We start from the raw sequence: 8,145 nt of genomic DNA, 5'->3' as shown, positions 1-8,145 counted from the left end.
ACATTGAACTTCCCTTTTCGATATGTCAATTGTCTTGCATTAATTCAGCCCATCTAGCTTTTATGCCTTTAAGCTCTAGCTGATTACAAATCCACTTAATGCTCTCTTGATCAAATATGATCTTAAATTTTGCACCATATAAGTAGTGCCTCCACTTTTTTTAAGCATAGACTATAGCATATAGTTCCTTCTCATATGCTGAGTAATTCCGTTGGGCACGATCTAACTTTTTGCTTTCGAAAGCCACTAGTCGACCTTTTTGTAAAAGTATTACCCCAATAGCAAAATCACTGGCATCCGTCTCAACCACGAATGGTTCATTGGGATCCACTACTTTTAAGACAGGAGATGCTGCTATAGCTACTTTTATTTTTTCAAAACCTCTCTTTTGAGGTTCACCCCATATGCAGGTGCTTCCCTTCCCGTTAAGCTGGTCCATCATCGGAACAGTAATCTTAGCATAATCCTAGATAAATCTCCTATAAAATCTTGAAAAACCTAAGAATATTTGTAATTCTTCTAGATTTGTAGGATGTGGCCATTCCAATATGGCCCTTACTTTGTCAGGATCCATACGAAGCCCTTCTTGGGATATTATATGTCCCAAGTATTTCACTTCTTTTGCAAAGAATTCACATTTGGATTCTTTAGCAAAGAGTGAATTATCTCTAAACAGTTGGAACACCTTTCCTAAATGTTCCAAATGCATTTTTCTGGTTTTACTATAAATAAGGATATCATCTTAAAATACTACAGCAAATTTCCCTAGATATGGCCTTAAGACACTATTCATAAGTGTCATGAAAGTTGCTGGAGCATTTGCTTATCCGAATGGCATTACTTTAAATTGATAATGCCCATACCTAGTATGAAATGATGTCTTAGGGACATCCTCTGCCCTAATTCGTACTTGGTAATATCCCAATCTTAAATCAATTTTAGTAAAGTATTTTGCCCCTTGCAATTGATCAAAGAGCTCATCAATGCAAGGCATAGGATACTTATTTTTTATGGTGATTTTATTTAGTGCTCGGTAATCTATGCATAAACACATAGTACCATCCTTTTTCTTTATAGTAGTAAAAGTGGTGCAAACCAAGGTGAGCTACTTGGTTGGATTCGACCCTTCCTTAGATATTTCATTAATTATCTTTCAACCTCACGCTCCTCCGTTTGACTAAGCCTATATAGGGGTTTACAAACATGGGTAGATCCAGGAATTAAATCTATTTCAGGATTTAGTTCTCTCTCAAGAGGTAAACCATCAGGTAAATCAGACGAAAAACATCTTTAAATCCAAACATTAAATCATTGAAAGAAGATTTATACTTTTTAACATTATTTAAAAAATACTTCTTTCCGATGCAGAACATCACCACTAAAAGTAAGTTCACAAAGATATACCTCACATTCTTCTTGGTGTAGTAGTCGTTCCAATTCCATCGAACAAATAAGAGGAGAGTTGGGCACATCATGTTCTCCTTGAATCTGGAAGACTCTACCCTCTTTTTCAAACATAATGGAGTTATTAAGATAAATCCACTGTAAGCTATGCCCAAGACTATACAGCCATTCTCGACCAAGCACTACATCTGTTCGATTGAGATGCATGATTTGGAAATCCAAGGCATCCTGATAACCTTGAATATCCACCTCTACACCATGTATCATGGTATCCCAATCTTTTTATCATTGCCCTTTGCCAAAGAAACCACATATTTATGGGCACTGGGACTCTCGGGCAATTTTAATTTCTTAACTAATGAGTAGTTCAAGAAATTATGTGTTGCACTATCATCGATCATCACTCTTACTCTTTGCCCCTTGATTTGTCCATGCATCCTCAGTAAATCATGAGGACCAAAGGTGGGCTACCACATTGCCAATGATAGACAACACATGTGGGTGCTATCCTCATTATAGACTTCTACCTCAGTGTAATTTTCAGTACCATTAAGCGCGAACACTTGCACCGCATGTACTTATTTTTATGGAGGTCTATTTGGGGCTTTAGCTCCCGCTTGTTTATTTTTAGGACAGTTCCAAGCAGCATGGTCTTGGCCCAAACATTTGAAGCAAATATTTTCTTGTCTGGTCCTTTCATAATCCTCTTTCTTCAAGAGAGGATAATTTTGTGATTGAGGTTTCTTAGGTGGTACCTAAGGAACCTCCTTCTTAAAGTGCCCCTTCCTTTTCAAATTGGAAAATTTGTTGAGCTTTGGAACAAGACCTGTTTGATCTGAAGTCCCAATTTTGAATTTCCCTAACATATCATCGTATATTTGGGCATACTTAATGGCTTCCTCAAAGGTTTTAGGAGAATTTCTTTTCACCTCAACCCTATAAGTGTCTTTGAGACCTCTCACGAAACCCGTTATCTTTTGGAATTCATCAATTCCCTTCAGCTAAAGTACCACCTCCCTATAGTTCGCTATGTACTAGACTAGAGTGGTTTTACCCATAGTGCAATTATCCTAAGCCTCCCACGCTCTTTCTAATTCATTTTCCGGTAAAAACTCTTTTAGGAAGGCTTGTTCAAACTCAGTCCAATACCTAGAAATTCTATCATTTTCCCTGAGGCTCATCCACCATTTATAGGCTTTATTTCCAAGGGAAAGACTTGCTTCCATGACTTGATTATCAGGAGGAGTATCCCTAAGTAGATGGAAGTCTTGCCACTATTGCAAGAATGTATTAATTGCATCTTTATTACGCTCCTTTTCTTCCTCATTGAAAATTGGTGGTTTCAAGTCCTTAAGGATGTTAGAGGTTTCTCTAAGTCGAGAGGTGGACCTCTCAACTTGATTAGGAGAAATCGGTAATTTTTCTGTGATAGTTACCGATTGAGAATTCGCTAACTTACTTATAGAGCTTCAGCTAGGGTTTTGAGTGTAGCACTAATAACTCCTAGCTATGTTTCTATATTTTGCATTCGAGTTGCAAGTTTAGTGAATTGTGTATACAGAATTCCATATTCACCGTAGTCTATGTCCTCCATTTCCATGTTATCCTCTTGAGTTTCAATTTGCACCTCCTCATGCGTTTCCTCTCGAACTATCGCTTTTTCTTTTCTAGCCCTTTCCTCGGCTTGTCTAACCATATCGTCGCTTTCTAGAGTTGTCATTTTTAAGATGCGTATTTTCTAGAAATTATAAAGCAAAGCGCTTTATGTCAAAGAGAAAAATATGATGCCCACTTCCCTGATATTTGTTCGAGGTTTTGGATATGTCTTTCAAATCGACACGTCCTCGCTTATTGGATATGTCTTTGAAATCGACACGTCCTCGCGCTCTTTTAATTCACAATCTTGCTTCCCGATCCCACTCTTTTGCTTCCCTTGATCTCGAATGTCTCGATTTGATTGTAAATCTTTTACTTGAAATCGACGAGGCTAATGAATCTTCGAAAGAAAAGAGGTGAAATGTAATTTAGGACCTTGGGTGAAGAGGGGTAAAAAGAGAGGGGTGAGATGGCTTTCTTTAAAGTCTAAAGTAGCCTTAGATGATGTGGGTTTTTACAAAACCTTGGATCTTTAGGAAATGACATGGCCTCACAAAGCGTGCGGTCACCTATTAAGGCTGTTAGTACTTCAGCGTCAGTTCTTCATCGATTCCGGTGCGCAAAACTCGTCTAAGCATTGAGCAAGCCTCTTGGGACTCAGACTCCAAAATTTTGAATTTGAAATCACTTTCATCCTATCACTGCGCACGAAGACCATGCTGCGAGGTAGAAGATAACAATAGGGTAAATTCAATGGTCTCTTCTTCCTGCCAGACTAGCCTAAAATCCTCTCCATTTCTCCATCTTGTTTTGGAATCTGTTCATGAACCAATCCCACCTTTGCTTGAGGGAAATATCAAACCCCATGGGGATACCCAGAAGCCTGAAGACTGAGCCATGCTTGATCCTCTGGCATCCCATCTCTTCCAAAACTTGGTGTTCATACCCTTTGAGGGTTGCATATCCAATTTTAGAGTGGTTGATTTTGGACCCAGAGGCTTTGCAAAATATCTCTAAAGACTCCATGGCCACCTTGATATGTTGTGACTCATTCTTGAGGGTTAAGTTTGTATCATCAGCAAACTGCTGTGACAGATAAGGTGCTTGCTTGAGGGTAGCTCAATACCTTTCAACTTGTCTTCTTGGCTTTGTTGATGAAGAAGCCACCCCAAGGAGTCTGTAGCAATTGCAAAGAGTAAAGGGGCAATAGGGCACTCCTGTCTTATAGATCTTTCAACTCAAAGGGTTGGCTCATGATCCCATTAACACATCTCTTTGTTGTAGCATTAGTGAGGAGGAGTTTGATAAAAGAAATGAAAGGGGGCCAAGACCAATATCAAACAGAGCTTGGATGATGAAATCCCATTCAAGTCTATCATATGCCTTGTCAAAGTCAACCTTCAAGAAGCATATGTCCTATTTTGTTTCTCTGGCATACTCAAATCCCTCCCAAATATTGATGATAGCTTCAAGTAAATGTCTGCCCTTTATGAAGCCTTTTTGCTCTGGTAGGATCCACTTGGCCATTCTGTTTTTAATGCTCAGAGCCAGAGCTTTAGCAAAGATTTTATAGCTACAGTTGAGCATAGTGAGAGGTCTCCAGTTCCTTAGCTCAAACTTATCTCCTTCCTTAGGAATAAGTTTGATAACACCACCATTAATGTGAGTAGGCAGGCACCCACTTTCAACACTTTCCTACCATAAGAGAAGGAGGTATGAGCCAATAGTGGACTACAATGTTTTGTAGAAATCAATTGGTAGTCCATCATCTCCTAGTGTTTTACCATCAGCCATCACCTTGATAGCTTCAAAAAGCTCATCTATAGTCAGAGGTTTCGCCAGGTACCTGTTATCAAAGCTGAGAACAGTGTTTTTTCCAGCTTCCTTGCAAAGTTCCCTGGATTTAGTCACTTCATTGTCTACTTGAATGGTGGAGGGCAGTAAACTCTGAAAGTGAAGCTGAATGAGGTCAATGTTCTCCTCATTAGAAAGGGCCAAAGAGTTGTAAGCTTTTCTAAGAAGGGGTACCTCTTCATTGGACCTTTTCCTTCTAATACTTTTGAAGTACTCCTTGGTTGGTATGTCAGCTTTGCCAGCCCACCAATCTCTGAAGTATACTTTAGAGTCATTTAGAAGAATCTGCTCTTTAATCCTAAACTCATTTCTTTTGAGCACCAAGTCAGCCTATGCCTGAGGGTCCCCCTATCTAACTAGGGTCTCCAGGGTTGTAATCATGCTCTGAATGCTGTCCATCCTCTTGACCCTAATTTTAGCTCTATCCTTTCTAGATTTTCTGAGGAACTTTTGGGTCTAGTCAATTGCAATACACCAAGATTCACTGGTAGCAGGAGAATCAGTGAAAGCCTTGAGCCAAATAGCTTTAACACCTTCTTGAACAGTCCTTAAGTCAAAAAAATTGGGATCAGCCTTAAACCATGAAGTGGTTTTTTGGCCCAGGCCAAAGTCACACTTGAGCAGGATTGGCTTGTGATCTGAAAGAAAGAAAGAGGAGATGACCTGAGTCTGACAAGAGCTAGTCTGGCTAACTAGATCTTGTGAGACATATATCATGTCAAGTCTAGACTCTCTTCTGTTGTCCCCCACAGCTGTTTGATGAGGTGAAGGTGTCCTTCATCCCTATGTCCACTAGACTTAGCTCTTCTTTCAAGTCCTCCCAAAAGGTCAGTTCTTTGCCTCTGATGACTGTTCCTTTACCCATCCATCTGTCATTGGAACTTTCCACCATGTTAAAGTCACCAGCAAACAACAAAGCATTTATTTCCTGCCAGAAGGAGTGACTCCCAATAACCATTCTTTTCTGTGAACTGTTAGAAGCATATAGTGAAACCACTATGATTTTCTACCCATGTATCATGCATTTAACCATAATCCATTTGCTCTCTGTATCCAATTCCACATTTAAAATACCCTGAGCATAGTTAGAGAGTACTCCAATTGCTACCCCACCCTTGCCCTCCTCATGGTCAGTGTGAAGAACCATTTCCTTCTCTTGTCAATAACACTCAGTCTCTTCTCCAAAGAGAAACTTTAACTTCTTGCAAAGTAAGGAAAGTAGGGGAAAGAGCACTAGTTCTTAGCCAATAAGCTAACTCTTCTCCTCTGCCAGGGTCAGTAAGCCCTCTGACATTGAGTGAGAGGATGGCTATTGGTTTACTTGACATTCTTCTTAGTTCCCTTTTTAGCCCTGGGATTGGGGCTGTTTATCTGAGGGGAGGCATTTTTTCCTTGAGAGACTTTTCTCTTGCTTTGTAACTTGGTCAGTAGTATCCTTTTCAACCCCCATATCTTGATTACCTCCTAGGTCTTCCTCATCACATTGATTTTTGAAGAGGCCATCTCATCCTCTTTGTTTATATCCTCCTCAAAATCTTTTGACCAGCCTGGTCCTACTTGAGAGTCAATGTCCAGTTCTGATTTTTTTTAATCCACTCCTCAATTTCACTCTTTGCCAGGGTGTCAAAAGCATTGTTCAAAACTATGGTGTCATCAATCATCCCTTTGCCTTTATCCTGGGGGAGCAAGGGTTTGACAAGGTTTTTCTTCTGGAGAAGGGCTTTTTTAGTAGAAACTGGTGTGGGGATCCATTTTTCAGCTTGTTTACTGCTGGTAGGTGCAGGATCCTTGGGCTTAGCTTTGGTCCTCCTTTGTGGGCAGTTCTTAACTGCATGACTAGAGAGTCCACAACATAGAAAACAAGAGTTTGGAAGATTTTTATAGAGAAGGGGTTTTTCCCTATACACACTTTCATTCCTATTGACCATTACCAATGTGTTGGGAAGGTCCTCATCAATATCCATCTTAATACAAACTTGAGGGTTAGCTCTAGGATTGATGAAGTTTTCCTTCTCAACTCCAACTACCTCACCCAGACCACTGCACAAGGAAGCTAGTTGGTTGCAGAGAGAGAGGGGCAGATCTGGGAGCTCTACCCACACAGGAGTAATAGTGGATCTAGGGAGATCAGGGTTAAAGTTCTGCTTCCACTTCTCTAAGTAGAGAGGTTGGTGTCTGACAGACTAGAGGGTGTAGTTGAGAGCCTTGGAGGCCATGCTAGGAGACTCAAAGAGGAAGACAAAGAACCTCTTCCTTGTCTAACCCAGTTTGCTCTCACCCAATTCTCAATGAAGGATTCTCAATGAAGGCTAGTGGAGGTCTAGGCCTTGGGAGGAAACCAATTACTGTGTGGGTACTAAGCAATTCAATGGAATCAGAAAGCAAGTCTTCATTAATGAAGGCAGCAATCTGCTTACCTCTTGGAGATTATTGGCCCTCACCACAAGTAGCCTCTTCTTCTTCAGCTGGTTTGGTGCTGTCTACTGGGGTCTGTGAGTCATCCTTTTCCTTCTCACGGTGAAGGGCCTCCTTGTTTCCTTCTTCTTCTCCTCTTTGGGGTCCATCGCTCCCTCTACGGTGGGTTTTGGCTCTTGGAAGGGTTCCGAAAGTTCCTCTTCACCTCCTTTGCTACGCTCGAAGGGCTTTGAGCTACTCTGGGGGTCTCTAATTTCTTGTGGCTTGGGGGTTGTGGCAGAGGTAGCGAGTCCTTCTTTGGCCTCATCTGTCCTTCCTGAGTTGGCAAAGTGAGTAGTAAGCTCCTTTCTCATTGGGGAGGGAGAAGAACCCTCCTCTAGCTTTCTGAGCAGCCATCAAGTAAGATACCATGGCGCCACCCCTCCCAGCTCTAAAGTCTGACGATGCGCGTCCATTCTTTTCCTGAGGTAGTGGCTCTTCACTCAAAGTGGGAGAAATTATGTCTTGTCTGAGGGTCCCTGAGCCCCTTTTCAGGCTCGACTGGTGAAGGTTAGCTGCAAGTGTTCTTTCTCTGGGGAGTTCGGGAAATGTGTCTTCAAAGGTCACATCAGAAGACCATTTTGGATGGGATCAATAATCCTGTCAAGTCAGGCCATCAGTTCTGTCTACTGATACCAAGTCTTCATCATAGTCATTTCCCAGATCTTGTCCTCTATGAGCACTCAGTGGTGGGCGGGGGAGTCTAGTGTGAAATCTTCCATCTTCCTCTCCCTCTCCCTCTCCTTCATCAATTTCCATCATTTTTCCCATAGACTCATTTACTTTTGTCTAATATAGCTCCGACTCTATGTCTAAATACTTCTGGACCCTTGACTT

Source organism: Dipteris shenzhenensis, chromosome 9, assembly GCF_047967505.1.
Source record: "Dipteris shenzhenensis isolate YYH24624 ecotype China chromosome 9, Dip_SZ_1.0, whole genome shotgun sequence".
NCBI classification, from domain to species: Eukaryota; Viridiplantae; Streptophyta; class Polypodiopsida; order Gleicheniales; family Dipteridaceae; genus Dipteris; species Dipteris shenzhenensis.
The sequence above is the reverse complement of the archived record's forward strand: the minus strand, read 5'-3'. Positions refer to the sequence as shown.